Source organism: Siphateles boraxobius, unplaced genomic scaffold (assembly GCF_051911475.1).
Source record: "Siphateles boraxobius isolate OS27281-9 unplaced genomic scaffold, OSU_SipBor_1 19, whole genome shotgun sequence".
Lineage (NCBI taxonomy): Eukaryota > Metazoa > Chordata > Actinopteri > Cypriniformes > Leuciscidae > Siphateles > Siphateles boraxobius.
The window spans coordinates 1,408,572-1,427,500 of NW_027508799.1; the positions used below are offsets into that span (position 1 = coordinate 1,408,572).

At 43.6% G+C, this 18,929-nt stretch overlaps 9 non-coding genes across 9 annotated transcripts; all 9 read left to right on the forward strand.

The window, feature by feature from the left end:
* Positions 1-5,938: 5,938 nt before the first annotated feature.
* On the forward strand, positions 5,939-6,010 carry trnaq-cug (transfer RNA glutamine (anticodon CUG)). Its single transcript has one exon. It is a non-coding gene; the product is annotated as a tRNA-Gln (tRNA).
* A 6,643-nt stretch (positions 6,011-12,653) lies between these two features.
* trnai-aau (transfer RNA isoleucine (anticodon AAU)) lies at positions 12,654-12,727 on the forward strand. The gene has a single exon. It is a non-coding gene; the product is annotated as a tRNA-Ile (tRNA).
* Positions 12,728-12,820: 93 nt separating this feature from the next.
* trnaf-gaa (transfer RNA phenylalanine (anticodon GAA)) lies at positions 12,821-12,893 on the forward strand. Its single transcript has one exon. It is a non-coding gene; the product is annotated as a tRNA-Phe (tRNA).
* A 70-nt stretch (positions 12,894-12,963) lies between these two features.
* On the forward strand, positions 12,964-13,035 carry trnaq-uug (transfer RNA glutamine (anticodon UUG)). Its single transcript has one exon. It is a non-coding gene; the product is annotated as a tRNA-Gln (tRNA).
* An 849-nt stretch (positions 13,036-13,884) lies between these two features.
* Positions 13,885-13,958, forward strand: trnai-aau (transfer RNA isoleucine (anticodon AAU)). The gene has a single exon. It is a non-coding gene; the product is annotated as a tRNA-Ile (tRNA).
* Positions 13,959-14,041: 83 nt separating this feature from the next.
* trnaf-gaa (transfer RNA phenylalanine (anticodon GAA)) lies at positions 14,042-14,114 on the forward strand. Its single transcript has one exon. It is a non-coding gene; the product is annotated as a tRNA-Phe (tRNA).
* A 70-nt stretch (positions 14,115-14,184) lies between these two features.
* Positions 14,185-14,256, forward strand: trnaq-uug (transfer RNA glutamine (anticodon UUG)). Its single transcript has one exon. It is a non-coding gene; the product is annotated as a tRNA-Gln (tRNA).
* Positions 14,257-14,565: 309 nt separating this feature from the next.
* On the forward strand, positions 14,566-14,638 carry trnaf-gaa (transfer RNA phenylalanine (anticodon GAA)). The gene has a single exon. It is a non-coding gene; the product is annotated as a tRNA-Phe (tRNA).
* A 1,263-nt stretch (positions 14,639-15,901) lies between these two features.
* Positions 15,902-15,973, forward strand: trnaq-cug (transfer RNA glutamine (anticodon CUG)). The gene has a single exon. It is a non-coding gene; the product is annotated as a tRNA-Gln (tRNA).
* The last annotated feature ends 2,956 nt before the right edge of the window (positions 15,974-18,929 follow it).

The window sequence follows — 18,929 nt, forward strand, 5'->3', positions numbered from 1 at the left end:
CTCTTACTCTTGTAAATCAAATAGCTAAACATCTGCAACAACCAAAATCACTTGCTCGGGTTCTTTTTATTGATTTTACATCTGCTTTTAATACTATGCAAATTGATATTCTTTTAGAACAACTTCATAGGATGAATGTGAATGGTGGGCTCATTCACTGGATTAGAAGTTTATTAACTGACTGCCCTCAGAGAGTCTTAATGAATGGGGTCTACTCAGATGAGCTTGTCATAAATACTGGAGCACCACAAGGCTGCGTGTTGTCACCTCTGTTGTTTTCAATCTATATAAATGACATGACTGTGCACAGCACCAATGTTAGTTTACTTAAGTATGCTGATGACATGGCCTTGGTAGGACTTCTCACAGAAAATAATGCAGCACATGAGGAAGCTTATTTTAGCCAAGTCACTTTACTGCAGGACTGGTGTCAGACTGTTAAACTGGAAATTAATGTGACTAAAACAAAAGAACTTATAATACGAACGAAACCAAGAGGGGCCAGTAACATCACCCCTGTTGTACTTAACAGCCGGCCTGTGGAAGTAGTGGAAAATTTTAAGTACTTGGGTACAATCATTGATTGCACTTTAAGTTTTAATGTTAACTCAGAGAGTATTTTTAAGAGAGCTAACCAGCGATTGTTTTTAATTAGAAAGCTGAGGAGCTTCAAGGTCAGTCAACACATTCTTGAGATGGCATATAGGGGTCTGGTAGAAAGCATTTTACAGTTCAATATAACAGCTTGGTATGGCAATCTGAATGTGAAAGACAAAAACAAGCTTTCCAAAATTGTTAATATTGCAGGGAAGGTGATTGGCAAGTCACAAAGGCAGCTTGGGGATGTGTATGATAGGGCGGTACTCAGGAAGGCAAGACAGATATCAGCAGACACCCTACACCCACTCAACTCAGAGTTTGAGTTGCTCCCATCTGGCCGTAGATTCAGGGTCCCAAGGGCGAGCCGGAACATTTATAAGAGATCCTTTATTCCCCATGCCATACAGGAACTTAATTTAAACTGAAAGCGTCTTTGTGTTTTATATAACTTCTAATCGGCTGCGCTGCTTTCCATTTTCTGTTGTTGTATGTTGACGGTGGTAGTGTCATACTTTTAAACTGTGTGTATTTTGTCATTTTAACTGTTGTGTCACTGATGCATATATGTTTGGAGAAGTCAAAGACAAATTTCCACCAAGGTGGACAATAAAGTCTAATAATAATAATAATAATAATAAGTGGCTGTTAGCTGTGTACGCCAGGGATGTTCTGGGGCGACTGGACGAGGTCAAGGCCAAAATAACATCTGTATTTGGCTCTGTTCTCAAGATGGACTCCACAAAAAAGGTATCACAGCCCTGTTTATATCCAGAAATTGTCCAGATATGGATATGTGTGTGTGTGTGTACATAATGCACAGTTATGAGTTTTTATTTTGTTTTGTTTTTAAAAATCTTTTTTTTCTTCAATAGGTCACAAAAAAACTTGCCGGTGCTGCTTCAGGAACAGCTGCCTGGTGCACAAATGTTGGTAACGAACACGGCCAAGTCCTTGTCTCTGTCCTAACAGCCGCCGAGGGACATGCACTGGACCCCATGGCAGCTGGCCTAATGAAACGCTACCGAGAGGCAGGAGAGGCATCCCCAAAGGTGATGTACGTGGACAGAGATTGCTGCAGTCAACACGGCCAGTCTCAGGTGAAGGCCATGTTTTCGGAGTGGGATGAGCTTGAAGTGCGCCTGGACATCTGGCATTTCATGCGGCGATTTGCTGCAGGTGTCACGACAGAGGCTCATCCGCTCTATGGGATCTTCATGGTACGTCTATCCATGTCCATATTCCAGTGGGATTCAGAGGATGTGGCTGCTCTTCGCCGTGCAAAGGAGGGTGAGCTGGCAGCAAAGAAGACTGGCTACATCTCAGAAAAGGCGGTCAGTGCTCGCATTAACCGGAGGGAGTTGGCACTGCACTGCCGGAGGAGGACCAGGGGGGAGGAGGAGACCACCATATTGATTGGGTCACTGATTGATCAGTTTGACAGTGCGGACGGGAAGGATACTCTGGGAGTTCCACTTCTGAACCATGAACGGATCCAGCAGATATGGAAAGAACAGCGGAAGCATGTACAGTGTATCCAAGACCCAGAGCACTTTCCGCTCTACATAAAGAAGGGGACACTGAAGAAAGGCGGTGTGGAGCTGTGCTGCTACAGGTATGCTCGAGGCTCTACCTCCTTGGAGTCATTCCACCTCCACCTGAACCGTTTTATTCCAGGTATTACATACATATGGATTAGTAATTTTTCTGTAAAAAAATATAAGCACTGTAACTGCTTCCATTACGTTAAATTAATGTCACATTAATAAATGTCACACTTTTACAGTTCTTTTCTGATGTCATAAAAGCATTGACAAAGCTGTCTTGCCTCACAAATCACTAATAACTCTGGTTATAATGACAATAATTTTTTTATGTAATTACATAACTCTATTACATGTAACCAGCTACTTCATAGCACCTCATGTGTAGTAAATATATTGTACATATGTGACATATAAAACCCTTTTTTTTTTTTTTTTTTTACTTTTAGGAACCAGTGCCAGTGATGCGCATTTTCAAGCCTATCTCCTTGAGGGCTTGATGCGTTGGAATGATGACCGGATGGAAGTTGCCATAAAAGGAGCGTCCTCCATCCGGTCATATGGCAGTGCCATGAGAGAGGTTGTGGACCAGCTTAGCAAGACAGTCTTTGGGAAGCCCTGGGATGAGCGCTATCGCCCTCCTGGAGCATATACAGGCAAGACATTCATTAATTTGTTATTTTGTAATACTCTACTAAGTATCAATTTAGCCTTAAATGTACTAGACAAAATATTAAGACATATTTTTACCCCTTTTATTCTCGTAGGTGAATTGCTAGGAATAGAGTACCTTTACAGCCAGACTGGCAAAACACTGACTCCAGTGCTCCAGAACCCAGAGGATGAAGACAGGCTGGTGGAGGAAATTGATGACCAAGACCTGCAAGATGAGGGGTTTGAGGAAGAGATCACGGAGGACATCACAGTTCCAGTGCTGTACGAGAATGACCCCTGCCATGATCTCGCAAACAGCCCCTCATCTTTGCCTCAGCCTCAGTCCCCAGCATCACTGGCTGATGTATCAATGGCTGACGTGTCACTGGCTGAGCCATCCACATCAACTAGAGAAGGACACCAACTTGCCCCTGCCCCTTCAGTGTTGTCACAGCCATCTGACACTGGAAGCAGTTTCTCCGACGAGGCTCAGGTAAAACACTTTAAGGGCTTTATTTAATTTCAATCTCGTTTTATTCCACATATATTAACATTAATCTGAATTTACTAGGGAGCATTCATTGGGCCCGATGGCATTGCTGGGTGGGACAAGGTCCAGGATATGGCAGGTTACCTGGTTGGTCTTCGTGAGGCTCCTTACCTCACTGACCTGCAGGTGACAGAGGCCATTCAGCTGTGGACAGCTCTCCATGACATAGACAAACAGCGGGTCAACTATCAGCCTCGACATCAGCCTCAGCTGACACATGGACGCTTTAAGGCACCAAAGCGGTCCGGAGTCACAACGGGTGTGGAGATTGTAAAACGGTGTCTGATTGGACATCCCGGGGGACCAGCACAGTGGCCCAGCACCAGCCGCTTGGTTGAGGCCATTTGTACAAAGCTGTGTGCTTTACACAAGTCGGCGACCAAGAAGGCTGGAGTTTGCCGCCCCAGGTGGTCTAAAATCCTCTCGGATTACCACCACATCCGAGAGCTGTTGCTTAACAATCGCAGGCTGATGGATGAAACAATGATCCAGCTGTTTGAGCTAAACCAGAAGACACTCATTCAGTGGTAAGCAAGGCACATTATTTTCTTCAAATTAACTGAATACTTTTTTAAACATATATATAATACATGTAATTTATTTTCAGGTTTCAACGGCAGCAGAAAAAACAGGAAATGAGTGTCCTCGCTCAGGGACTGACTCCACCTGACCCAATTGCTGTGGCTGATACGCAGCTTCCTCCACCGAGGGAAAAATTGGATGAAGCGGCATCGACCTCATGCCCAAAACATACATTTACCCTTCTGCCAAATTGAGAAGGACAGGCTCCTCTTCTGCGACCAGGTCGGCGGCCTGCTGCTGCCACCACCATGGTGTGCCCCATTGCACCTGCCCCCACAGCATCAGGAGTTGTGCAGCCCATTTCAGCACCTGGGTCATTGTCACTAGTCCTTAACCCAGACATGACCGTGTCAATGGTGATTCCACCTTCTGGTGCTTCAACATCCGGTGCAGGCCCAGCTCCACCTGCTCCTGTGTCTGCTGCTCCTGTTTCCCGTTACACCCAGAGGAACAGGCGCCGGCGGGCCCAGGAGACGGAAAGCGGAGTCCATAAGAGGAAGTATGTGCGAGGGGTAACCTTTAACATGTGCAGCAAATGTGGGCAGCCCAAAACCAAAGAGTTTGGCCATAGCCGATATGGTAATGCCACATTTTGCTTGCGTGCCTCAAATGGAAAATCTTTAGATGACTGGTTGGCAGAACAGCGCCAGCAAAATACAAGCCAAACTCCACCTCCTCAATAAACAATTTGCTTTTTTCCTGTATATATTTTGTATATATTACTGTACATGGTTCCACCCAGTCTTTCATATTGTCCTATATATATATATATATATATATATATATATATATATATATATATGTATATATGTGTGTTTGTGTCTGTGTACTCATTTCATTATTTGTGTGTATTTATTTTAATATTTGTTTTTTTACATTTAAAGTGTCATTTAAATATTTGTGTATTCATTTTAATAAAACATTTTAAGTGTCATTGAAATATTTGTGTGTATTCATTTTAATAAAACATTTAAAGTGTCTTAAAGTAATCTAATAAATCATATCAATCAAATCATATCCCTCACAAAAAACACACATATTTGAAGAAACATTTGTATTCATTTTATTCAATCATAAACAACATGTAATATGCAATTTTTAAAAAATAATATACACAAAAAAAAACATTTAATAAAACATTTGAAGTGTCTTAAAACAAATCTGATAAATCATGTCAATCAAATCATGTCCCTCCATTTTTATTCATTTTATTAAATAATCAACTACATGTAATGTGCAATATTTAAAAATAATAATAATACACACAACAAAAATATAAATCAATATAATGATGTCATAGATAAATGAAGACGCAGGCGCAGTTGATCACACGCAGAACACGGGTTCGAATCCAGCCCGCGGAGGGTGACTTGTTTCAAATGTGACTAAAACTCCTTCATAACACACAGGAATATAGCCCTAATAATGTTGCAGGGGAAATTTGTGGGCAAATTCTCGTTTTTAGCGTCTTTTTGGCTTGTGTGCGGGTCGCAAAGATTGGGCCCCTTCTTTTGCGCAGCAAGCGCTCTACCATTTGAGCTAATTCCCCTCGATGATGGAGAGAAGGTGTCCATCGCTCTCAAAGACAAAGACGAGGCGCGATCCCTAGCACGTGTGCAGGTGCTGCAGCGTGATTTCCAATGACCACAAAAAAACAGGACGCATTTCCTCTCTGCTGGCAACTTTGCACTGGCTACCTTTTAATTGTAGATTTAATCAAAAAATTGCGCTTTGAATCCAGCGATCCGAGTTCAAATCTCGGTGGAACCTTTTTAGGTTCTTTGCGGAAGGGAGGGAAAAAACAGAGGTGATGCGCAACTGCTGACGTGGCGGTGAAATTGGCACTCTCAATTCCGAGTCGGAATTGGGGAAACATGGGCTTAAAAAGCAAAGGCTTCATCTGCTTCTTGCTATCGTGCTTCTGGACTCAATGACTTAAATCCTTGCTATCGTGCTTCTGGACTCAATGACTTAAATCCTGCTGCTCATGGGAAAAGTTGACACACGCCAAGGTTCCATGGTGAAATGGTTAGCACTCTGGGCTCTGAATCCAGCGATCCGAGTTCAAATCTCGGTGGGACCTGCTTTTGCCAGGAATGTGTGCAGTACCTCGTTTGAAAAAACTTTTTCGGCAGCACTGAGCCGCAAGAGCTCATCTAGGTAGTGCCCCTTGAAGGGGGGCGTAAAAAGGATGGACAGCACTGGAGAATGCAGGCATCGATCCCACTACCTCTCGCTTGCGCCAACTGCTTCCTACCGATTGACACAAAGTAAGCCCAAAGTAAGCCCACGTGAGCCAATCGTGTTTCTCTGCTGTGGCTTACTTTTGACCAATCGGCGACCGCTATTATTAGGCAAGGCAAGGCAAGGCAAGTTTATTTAAATAGCACATTTCATACACAATGGTAATTCAAAGCGCTTTACATAGAAGAAATTAAAATAATCAAAAGAAATCAGAATAATTAAAACAGTTTGGAATAAAAGATAAAATACAGAAATAATCAAATGAAATCAGAATAATTAAAACATAAAATAAAATACAGTGCAAACAGTCGGACGAACAGTGGCACAGTGCTCATTCAGTAAATGCACAGTTAAACAGATGTGTTTTGAGTCTGGATTTGAATGTGACTACTGTAGGGGCACATCTGATCTCTTCTGGAAGCTGGTTCCAGCTGCGGCTGGCATAGTAGCTAAAAGCAGACTCGCCATGCTTAGAGTGAACCCTTGGTATTTCTAGCCGATGTGATCCTAATGATCTGAGTGATCTGTTGGGTTTATATTCACTGAGCATATCTGGAATGTATTGAGGTCCTAGGCCATTGAATGATTTATATACCAGTAATAATACTTTAAAATCAATCCTAAATGTAACTGGCAGCCAGTGTAAAGACCTGAGGACTGGTGTGATGTGTTCATATTTTCTGGTTCTGCTCAGAATCCTAGCAGCAGCGTTATGTATGAGCTGCAACTGTCTTATGGTCTTTTTGGGAAGGCCAGTGAGAAGTCCATTACAATAATCCACCCTACTGGTGATGAAAGCATGCACAAGTTTTTCTAAGTCTTGACTGGAAACAAAGCATCTAATTCTTGCAATATTTTTCAGGTGATAATATGCTGATTTAGTTATTGCTTTGACATGACTACTGAAACTAAGGTCTGACTCTAGAGACACACCCAGATTCCTGACTTGATTTTTAGTTGTTTGACCCCTAGACTGAAGGTATGCGTTCACCTTGAGAACTTCATCTTTGTTTCCAAACGCAATGACTTCAGTTTTGTCTTTGTTTAACTGAAGAACGTTTTGGCACATCCAATTGTTTACTTCATCAATGCATTGGCAAAGGGAGTCAATGGGGCTGTAATCGTTAGGCGATAGGGATAAGTAGAGCTGTGTGTCGTCTGCATAGCTATGGTAAGCGATTTGGTTCTTTCTCATTATTTGGCTCATTGGGAGCATGTACAGGTTGAATAGGAGTGGCGCAAGAATTGAGCCTTGAGGGACTCCGCATGTCATGGATGTCCAGCCAGTTTTCCAGCCTGTCAAGAAGTATTTTGTGATCGACGGTGTCAAATGCAGCACTGAGGTCGAGTAGTACCAGCACTGATAATTTGCCTGTATCAGTATTTAAGCGAATATCATTTATTATCTTTATGAGCGCGTCCTCTGTACTGTGGTGCGGTCGGAAACCAGATTGAAAATGGTCAAAGTATCCATTCGAGCTTAAGAATTTGTTCAACTGATTGAAGACAACTTTTTCAATGATCTTGCCTATGAAAGGAAGATTTGATATCGGTCTATAGTTGTTTAATATGGTCTTATCCAGATTGCTCTTTTTCAGGAGGGGCTTGACGACAGCAGTTTTCAGGGAGGTCGGAAAACTCCCAGAGAGAAGTGAGGCATTTACCACTTCCAGGAGATCTGCTTCTAAGCTGTGTAACACATTTTTGAAAAAAGATGTGGGAAGTGCGTCAAGGGCGCAGGTTGATGTTTTTAGTTGCTGTACGGTTTCTTCCAAAATTTTGCCATCAATTTCTTCGAAATCAGACATAGTGGCTACTTTCTCGTGCTGTTGTCTGATCTGCCTGACCCCAGCGCAACTCAAGGATGAGCTGATCACCTTTCTGATATTATTGATTTTCTCAGAGAAGAAAGAAGTAAACTCACTGCACTTTCTCACTGAGAGCATTTCACTGGGAATCTGGCTTGGGGGGGTTGTCAGTCTCTCTACAGTAGCAAAAAGAGTGCGCGTGTTGTTTATATTGCTGTTTATAATATTCGAGAAAAAAGTCTGTCTAGCTTTGCTTAGTTCCTTATTGAAAGCATGGATGCTGTATTTGTAGATGTTATAATGGACTACAAGTTTTGTCTTCCGCCACATGCGCTCTGCTTTTCTGCATTGTCTTTTCATATTTTGCACTGCTGTTGAGTTTCTCCAAGGTGCTTTTTGTCTGCCACTCTTCTTCCTGACTTTCACAGGAGCAATATCATCAATTACACTCTTAACTTTTGAGTTAAAAGAATCAAGGAGAAAATCAACAGAGTCAGCAGATATGCTTGGTGTTAAAGATATAGCCTTCATAAATAGTACACTAGTGTTCTCATTTAAGCATCTCTTCTTGACAGACACAGATCTAGCTTCAATGGCAGGAGAGATCAATATATCAAAGAAAATACAAAAATGATCAGACAGTGCTACATCCTTAATAACAGTTGATGAAATATTTAGACCCTTACTGATAAGTAAATCTAGAGTGTGTCCATGATTATATGTGGGTCCATGAACATGCTGAGTCAGATCAAAAGTTTTTAAAACAGTTTTTTGGGCGAGCTGGGCCCGCAGGCTTTGGTGGTTGTGGGGCCTGGCGTTTTTTGGTTGGTATCTGGGGGCTCGCAGCAAAAGAGTGGGATAGTCTAGTTCCAGCATGCACCAGTTGTTCCATTTTCTCTGAGAAGCACAGAAGTGGAAATGCTGGAGAGAGTGATAATGTTTCCGGTGAGAGGGATTTTTGCTCTGGTGTTATTGGAGGCTGTAATATGCTGTCCTGGTTTCCCTGGCTGTTTTCCAGAAAGTCGTCTATGGGTGCTATATCTTGGAGCAGTGCTGGTATGTCACAGTCTGTCTGTGGTGAGCTCTGTGGGCAGGGCTCAGCTGAGATTGTGTCCGTGAGCAGAGGTTGTTGTGGCTGAGTGGTGTTATCACTGTCCTTGTGTGATGTGTCAACCGCATGCCCATGCAGGTGCTGAAGTGAAATCCTGTGGTCATTCATACTGTATCCAGGTGTGTGTGTGCCATTCAGGTTGAGTGGATTGGCACACATTGCAGAAGGATGACGGAGGGAGAAGTAGATATTGTCCTTTAGCACTCTTGAACCAAGTTTGTTTGGGTGGTGGCCATCCTGTTGAAACAGTTGCCTCTGACTCCAGAAAAGATTGAAGTTGTCAATAAAGTTCACTCCTTTTATATTGCAGGTTTTTTGCAGCCATGTATTAAGCCCAAGCAACCGTGAAAACCTGTTTGTTCCTCTTGCTGGGAGTGGTCCACTGATGAATGTTTGAACTTTCAGTCTTTTAAGTGTTTCAAAAAGTTCATTGAAATCCTTTTTAAGAAGTTCCGACTGCTCTTTATGAATATCATTCTTCCCCACATGAATGATGAGTCGATTTGCAGTCTTATGTTTCATCAGAATGTTCTGAAGTTCCCTGTTTATATCAGAAGTTGTTGCTTGTGGAAGGCAGCACGTTGTTGTATCCCTGCTATTAATGTTTCTGATTACGGAGTCGCCCACTATCAGAGTCCTGGGCTCGGCTGCACTGTGAGCTGAGTGCCGCTGTCTGCTCGACCTTGAGCCCCAGTTAGCATCAGTGTTAGCTACTGGCTGATTCTGTCTGTGTGCGATCACATTCATCAAATTTGGGGATTCCTCATTCATTAATACTTCAAATCTGTTCTCAAGATGTATAGGCGGTGGTAGGAGACCAGTGTTTGCAGTCCTTGTCAGAGCCGTATCTGGGGTAGAGGATGCTACTGCAGTAATATGTGATGCTCGTGACAATCTGATGTCTCGAGTGCCTTTGGGTCTCGCACCCTGTTTGTGCCATCGATTAGTAAAACGATCGGCTTGTTTCTCTACACTCAGTATGGCCGGTCGAGAAGCACTAGATTCATGGGACTAACCGGCTGTATGCTGAGGACGTCCATGACGAAACTCGTTTGTGTGTTCCGTCTGGTTTGGTGGTCCCGCAATTAACTTTGTTTCAAGAATTGCAATCCTTTGTAAAAGTCTGTGGCAGTTGGAGCAGCAAGTAGACTCCAGAGGAGGCATTTTCTTATCCTTATGAATGTAGGCAGTTGTGTTTTCTCTTCCCCGGAATGTAAGCTTTCAGTGGGAGGCTGGTCGAATAAAATAATTCTGCTTTTTTTTTTGTAGTAATCCAAGCGTTTGAGCACTGTGCTGATTTGCTGAAGTTAAAATTAGGTGATAAAAGGAGACAAAATATAGAAATATAAAAGCGATAGAGCAAAGCGCGGAGCAGTAAGCGAGAGCGTCCGAACAGTAGCTGAGCAGGAAGTAGTCGTCATCAGTAGTAATTATCGTCATCTTTGCAACAGGTAAGTCTATTCTTCACGACTGTATAATCGATCATTATTTATTAATAAACAGTGTTTGTTTTTAGACAATTAAACATGCCAATAAAGCTAGCTAGCATGTAATAGCACACGTTTTCTTCTGTACATTTGAACCTGCAACTTTACCATGATACATGATACATGGCATGATACCAGCAAGATTGTACCAAGAAGTGTTATTTATTTTCTTATTAATAAGTTCATCACACTATTTACAATTTGTACACAAGGCAATTCAAAGTGATTTACAGTTGTATAAAAACAATAATGCTTATGCTCATAATAATAATAATCATTAATTATTATAATATTATAATAATTAATTACATAAAAAAGAAATGCTGTAGTAAAATACTTTCAGTTGGAATATGACAGCTATGTAACGTTCTGTTTATGCCTGTGTCCTTTCAGATTATGTATGCATACCCGGTTTTACGAAGAACCTCTGAGGGTCGACTCCTTATGGGGCCAACTGAGGAGGCCAATAGGAGGAAGATCGTGTTGGCAGGGAGGGCCAGGTGTAAGGAGGAGGTCCTGGCTGATGCCACTGCCTTTGTGAGGCAGAATGGAGGGAATCCTGGAGACCAGTTCCTGGTTCTGGCTCACTGCAAGATCCAGTTTGGGAAACACCAGGGTCAGAGGTTCCTGTGGCTGCTGGAGAACTCACTGGGGTATGCCTGCTATCTGGTCAGCAGCATTTTGGGGGAGGAGGAGAGGGACAACCCGCTGTCGGACAACAAACACCTGTTCCTCAGATACACCTCGCAGATCAGGGAGGTAGGCGAGGCTGTAGAGGTGTATCAGAAAAAAACAGGCCATGCTGCAGGAGGCCCAGAGGACAGGAGACTCTTGGTGTCTGATGGTGGAGTTTGGGGATTTTAAGGGTAGGTCAATAATGGAGGTGTATGAGGACCCAAGCAAGGAGGCCCAGGCTCTCATCACCTACCTGAAGAAGGCAAAGGCCGGGCCTAACACCAATATGGCCCTTTTCAAAGCATACGTGCTGAAGAGGCAGGCTCCAGCCTACGTGCCCACCGCCACTGTGCCCACGGCATCTGTCCTCACTGCTGCTGTGCCCACTGCCACTGTGTCTGTTCCTCCTCCACCTACTGCCACTAAGAACAGCCCACTGCTGGCGACCAATGTGAAGGCCCTGTTGGCGCGGGGGAAGCAATTATTTGCTTCACAGCTGGCACAAAAGATTTTGTCTCCAGCCATACCCTGTAAGTGGGTAAGTTTTTTCTTTTTTCTCCAGCCACTGCAGGCTCGAGAGGCCCTGCTCCTGCCCCGGCTCATGCTACTGCCCCTGCTCCTGCCCCTTATCCTGCTCCTCCAGCATTGTGGACCCCTGGCCAGGTGTCCCAGTCGCCTGCAGAGCTTCCTGTCCACTGGAAAGAGCATCTCCCATCTTTCCAGCAAGGCTTTCAACCCCTGTCCTTTTGCACCCGGACCATCCTCACTACAGCCACCCACAGGACTGCAGCACCCTGCCCAGCCTCCTCTGCAGTCTCCTCCTCTGCACCCTGCCCATCCTCCTCTGCAGTCTCCTCCTGTGCACCCTGCCCAGCCTCCTCTGCAGTCTCCTTCTCTGCGCCCTGCCCAGCCTCCTCTGCAGTCTCCTCCTCTGCGCCCTGCTCAGCCTCCTCTGCAGTCTCCTCCACAGCCTTCTGTCCAGCCAAGTGCTGCCTCTGCTCCTGCAACATCAACTGGGTCCAGTGTTGCAGACCAGGCTCCTGTAAGTAAGCTTCTCATTATTCGTGTGCAGGTCCTGCAGCGTGATTTCCAATGACCACAAAAAAAGAGGCCCCATTTCCTCTGTGCTGGAAACTTTGCACCGGCTACCTTTTAATTGTTGATTTAATAAGAAAATTGCGCTTTAAGCCTTGGAAGCTGAAATGTTTGCGGCCCGACAGCAGCACGGAGGATGTATGTTTCGGCTCGTTGGTCTAGGGGTATGATTCTCGCTTAGGGTGCGAGAGGGCCCGGGTTCAAATCCCGGGGAGCCCATTATTAGGCTTTGCTTTTAATCTCTTCAGCCTGATTAGGGCAACCAGGATATTTCTGAGCAATTGGGGATAAAATGTGCCAGAGAGAGGCCGGTTAGCTCAGTTGGTTAGAGCGTGGTGCTAATAACGCCAAGTTCACGGGTTCGATCCCCGTACGGGCCACTCATTTTCTCTCTGTGACCTTCGTTCTGCTCTTCTCGAAAATGACGGGCGGTCTCCCATACATCAATGCTGGCTAAACCACACAAGTACCTGGCCGAAATAGCTCAGTTGGGAGAGCGTTAGACTGAAGATCTAAAGGTCCCTGGTTCAATCCCGGGTTTCGGCAGAGGAACAACCTCCGCCTCTTTTAGTCTACCTTATTCCACCTCTCAGACAGCCAGTTAGCAGGGTGTTTTGGTTTCATGGTGTAATGGTTAGCACTCTGGGCTTTGAATCCAGCGATCCGAGTTCAAATCTCGGTGGAACCTTTTTAGGATCTTTGCGGAAGGGATGGGAAAAACAGAGGTGATGCGCAACTGCTGACGTGGCGGTGAAATTGGCACTCTCAAACCGAGTCGGAATTGGGCAAACATGGGCTTAAAAGGCAAAGGCTTCTTTTGCTCCTTGCTATCGCGCTTCTGGACTGAATGACTTAAATCTCTGCACCTCATGGGAAAAGTTGACACACGCCGAGGTTCCATGGTGTAAGGGTTAGCACTCTGGGCTCTGAATCCAGTGATCCGAATTCAAATCTCGGTAGAACATTTTTTAGGTTCTTCGCGGAAGGGAGGGAAAAAACAGAGGTGATGCGCAACTGCTGATGTGGCGGTGAAATTGGCACTCTCAAACCGAGTCGGAATTGGGGAAACATAGGCTGCTTCTCAATATCCCTCCTCGTCTCCTCGTTCCTCTGTCCTCCATCCTATGACCCGGAAACCGATCGAGCTCAGCCATCTTGAAGGACATCTCAATTCTCTAATTGCACCGCGAGGAGGCGAGGATCGAGGAGTGAGGAGGCTTTCAGAGGAGTCATGAGCGAAAAGAGGCCCCATTTCCTCTGTGCTGGAAACTTTGCACCGGCTACCTTTTAATTGTTGATTTAATAAGAAAATTGCGCTTTAAGCCATGGAAGCTGAAATGTTTGCGGCCCGACAGCAGCACGGAGGATGTATGTTTCGGCTCGTTGGTCTAGGGGTATGATTCTCGCTTAGGGTGCGAGAGGTCCAGGGTTCAAATCCAGGACGAGCCCATTATTAGGCTTTGCTTTTAATCTCTTCAGCCTGATTAGGGCAACCAGGATATTTCTGAGCAATTGGGGATAAAATGTGCCAGAGTGAGGCCGGTTAGCTCAGTTGGTTAGAGCGTGGTGCTAATAACGCCAAGGTCGCGGGTTCGATCCCTTTACGGGCCACTCTGTGACCTTCGTTCTGCTCTTCTCGAAAATAACGGGCGGTCTCCCATACATCCATGCTGGCTGAACCACACAAGTACCTGGCCGAAATAGCTCAGCTGGGAGAGCGTTAGACTGAAGATCTAAAGGTCCCTGGTTCAATCCCGGGTTTCGGCAGAGGAACAACCTCCGCCTCTTTTACTCTACCTTATTCCACCTCTCAGACAGCCAGTTAGCAGGGTGTTTTGGTTTCATGGTGTAATGGTTAGCACTCTGGGCTTTGAATCCAGCGATCCGAGTTCAAATCTCGGTGGAACCTTTTTAGGATCTTTGCGGAAGGGAGGGGAAAAACAGAGGTGATGCGCAACTGCTGACGTGGCGGTGAAATTGGCACTCTCAAACCGAGTCGGAATTGGGGAAACATGGGCTTAAAAGGCAAAGGCTTCTTTTGCTCCTTGCTATCGCGCTTCTGGACTGAATTACTTAAATCTCTGCACCTCATGGGAAAAGTTGACACACGCCGAGGTTCCATGGTGTAAGGGTTAGCACTCTGGGCTCTGAATCCAGTGATCCGAATTCAAATCTCGGTGGGACCTTCATTTGCCAGGCTAAACAGCACGAGTATCTGGCCGAAATAGCTCAGTTGGGAGAGTGTTAGACTGAAGATCTAAAGGTCCCTGGTTCAATCTCGGGTTTCGGCAGAGGAACCACGCCCGCCTCCTTTAAGCTACCTGATTCCACCTAGCCTCATCGCTATCTGCCTCTCAGACAGACAGCTGGGAGGGTGTGTTGGTTCCATGGTGTAATGGTTAGCACTCCGGGCTTTGAATCCAGCGATCCGATTTCAAATCTCGGTAGAACATTTTTTAGGTTCTTCGCGGAAGGGAGGGAAAAAACAGAGGTGATGCGCAACTGCTGACGTGGCGGTGAAATTGGCACTCTCAAACCGAGTCGGAATTGGGGAAACATAGGGTGCTTCTCAATATCCCTCCTCGTCTCCTCGTTCCTCTGTCCTCCATCCTATGACCCGGAAACCGATCGAGCTCAGCCATCTTGAAGGACATCTCAATTCTCTAATTGCACCGTGAGGAGGCGAGGATCGAGGAGTGAGGAGGCTTTCAGAGGAGTCATGAGCGAGGATACACAGGTGTATCCTATGCGGAAGTGTTTTATTGACTAAACGTGACGCACGTATACATTCTCCTCCCCCTTCACATCGGTCACAATCTGTTTTAAAGTGTACTTTTCCTTTGCAGTTTATATAAACCACACATTACACATATTTCAACAGGGTATCTTGCTTTATTATTATTTATTATGAATTTCTTAAATAAACAAACTGCAACAACATGAGGGCAGATCCTTTGAGCGCTGCTGATGACGCTATGAAGTGACGCTCGAGTGATCAAGTATTCCAATGTATAAAAAAGCTTTCATTCGATTCCTCCATCCTCATTTTTGTCATTCATTACATTATTTTGAGCACAAGAAGATTTTTACTAAAACCTTTTAAAAAAAAAGTTTAATTCATATATGTTATACTATACTATGTTATACACCAGTATACATATTTATGTTATCTTTTTAAATACTATGTTATACATATTTAAAAATACATGAATAGGCAAAAACAAGTGTTTTTTTGTTTCAACAAATGACTCTCAACTATGTTATAAAAGATATACCAAAACGATTTGATATACCATTTTAAGTTTTAGATCTGTTTGATGATCATATTATTATGAATTGTCATAAACGCCTTTATGTAATATTTGGTGTTTCTTAGTAATCTCTGCCACAAAAGCTAAACAAAACAAAACGATTTAAGCATGGCATGATACCAGCAAGATTGTACCAACAAGTGTTATTTATTTTCTTATTAATAAGTTCATCACACTATTTACAATTTGTACACAAGGCAATTCAAATCTCTGCTGCTCATGGGAAAAGTTGACACACGCCAAGGTTCCATGGTGTAATGGTTAGCACTCTTGGCTCTGAATCCAGCGATCCGAGTTCAAATCTCGGTGGGACCTGCTTTTCCAGGAATGTGTGCAGTACCTCGTTCAAAAAAACTTTTTCGGCAGCACTGAGCCGCAAGAGCTCATCTAGGTAGTGCCCCATGAAGGGGGGGCGTAAAAAGGATGGACAGCCCTGGAGAATGGAGGCATCAATCCCGCTACCTCTCGCATGCTAAGCAAGCGCTCTACCATTTGAGCTAATTTATCATTTGAGGCCGAAGAGCTCTCACAGGAGGAGGGGGAGGGCGAGCTGGGCCCGCAGGCTTTGGTGGTTGTGGGGCCTGGCGTTTTTTTGGTTGGTATCTGGGGGCTCGCAGCAAAAGAGTGGGATAGTCTAGTTCCAGCATGCACCAGTTGTTCCATTTTCTCTGAGAAGCACAGAAGTGGAGATGCTGGAGAGAGTGATAATGTTTCCGGTGAGAGGGATTTTTGCTCTGGTGTTATTGGAGGCTGTAATATGCTGTCCTGGTTTCCCTGGCTGTTTTCCAGAAAGTCGTCTATGGGTGCTGTATCTTGGAGCAGTGCTGGTATGTCACAGTCTGTCTGTGGTGAGCTCTGTGGGCAGGGCTCAGCTGAGATTGTGTCCGTGAGCAGAGGTTGTTGTGGCTGAGTGGTGTTATCACTGTCCTTGTGTGATGTGTCAACCGCATGTCCATTCAGGTGCTGAAGTGAAATCCTGTGGTCATTCATACTGTATCCAGGTGTGTGTGTGCCATTCAGGTTGAGTGGATTGGCACACATTGCAGAAGGATGACGGAGGGAGAAGTAGATATTGTCCTTTGGCACTCTTGAACCAAGTTTGTTTGGGTGGTGGCCATCCTGTTGAAACAGTTGCCTCTGACTCCAGAAAAGATTGAAGTTGTCAATAAAGTTCACTCCTTTTATATTGCAGGTTTTTTGCAGCCATGTATTAAGCCCAAGCAACCATGAAAACCTGTTTGTTCCTCTTGCTGGGAGTGGTCCACTGATGAATGTTTGAACTTTCAGTCTTTTAAGTGTTTCAAAAAGTTCATTGAAATCCTTTTTAAGAAGTTCCGACTGCTCTTTATGAATATCATTCTTCCCCACATGAATGATGAGTCGATTTGCAGTCTTATGTTTCATCAGAATGTTCTGAAGTTCCCTGTTTACATCAGAAGTTGTTGCTTGTGGAAGGCAGCACATTGTTGTATCCCTGCTATTAATGTTTCTGATTACGGAGTCGCCCACTATCAGAGTCCTGGGCTCGACTGCACTGTGAGCTGAGTGCCGCTGTCTGCTCGACCTTGAGCCCCAGTTAGCATCAGTGTTAGCTACTGGCTGATTCTGTCTGTGTGCGATCACATTCATCAAATTTGGGGATTCCTCATTCATTAATACTTCAAATCTGTTCTCAAGATGTATAGGCGGTGGTAGGAGACCAGTGTTTGCAGTCCTTGTCAGAGCCGTATCTGGGGTAGAGGATGCTACTGCAGTAATATGTGATGCTCGTGACAATCTGATGTCTCGAGTGCCTTTGGGTCTCGCACCCTGTTTGTGCCATCGATTAGTAAAACGATCGGCTTGTTTCTCTACACTCAGTATGGCCTGTCGAGAAGCACTAGATTCATGGGACTCACCGGCTGTATGCTGAGGACGTCCATGACGAAGCTCTGTTGTGTGTTCCGTCTGGTTTGGTGGTCCCGCAATTAACTTTTTTTCAAGAATTGCAATCCTTTGTAAAAGTCTGTGGCAGTTGGAGCAGCAAGTAGATTCCAGAGGAGGCATTTTCTTATCCTTATGAATGTAGGCAGTTGTGTTTTCTCTTCCCCGGAATGTAAGCTTTCAGTGGGAGGCTGGTCGAATAAAATAATTCTGCTTTTTTTTGTAGTAATCCAAGCGTTTGAGCACCGTGCTGATTTGCTGAAGTTAAAATTAGGTGATAAAAGGAGATAAAATATAGAAATATAAAAGCGATAGAGCAAAGCGCGGAGCAGTAAGCGAGAGCGTCTGAACAGTAGCTGAGCAGGAAGTAGTCGTCATCAGTAGTAATTATCGTCATCTTTGCAACAGGTAAGTCTATTCTTCACAACTGTATAATCGATCATTATTTATTAATAAACAGTGTTTGTTTTTAGACAATTAAACATGCCAATAAAGCTAGCTAGCGTGTAATAGCACACGTTTTCTTCTGTACATGTGAACCTGCAACTTTACCATGATATACAGTAAAAAACATGCCACTACTGTCAAGATAATTATCCGACCGCTAATTAAGCTATATCCTCCTTAAACCATTTTTTTGTTGTTGTTAATTTAGTATTTTTTTGTGTCATTCATTACATTATTTTGAGCACAAGAAGATTTTTACTAAAACCTTTAAAAAAAAAGTTTAATTCATATATGTTATACTATAGTATGTTATACACCAGTATACATATTTATGTTATCTTTTTAAATACTATGTTATACATATTTAAAAAGACATGAATAGGCAAAAACAAGTGTTTTTTTGTTTCAACAAATGATTCTCAACTATGTTATAAAAGATATACCAAAACGATTTGATATACCATTTTAAGTTTTAGATCTGTTTGATGATCATATTATTATGAATTGTCATAAACGCCTTTATGTTATATTTGGTGTTTCTTAGTAATCTCTGCCACAAAAGCTAAACAAAACAAAACGATTTAAGCATGGCATGATACCAGCAAGATTGTACCAAGAAGTGTTATTTATTTTCTTATTAATAAGTTCATCACACTATTTACAATTTGTACACAAGGCAATTCAAAGTGATTCACAGTTGTATAAAAAACAATAATGCTTATGCTCATAATAATAATAATCATTAATTATTATAATATTATAATAATTAATTACATAAAAAAGAAATGCTGTAGTAAAATACTTTCAGTTGGAATATGACAGCTATGTAACGTTCTGTTTATGCCTGTGTCCTTTCAGATTATGTATGCATACCCGGTTTTACGAAGAACCTCTGAGGGTC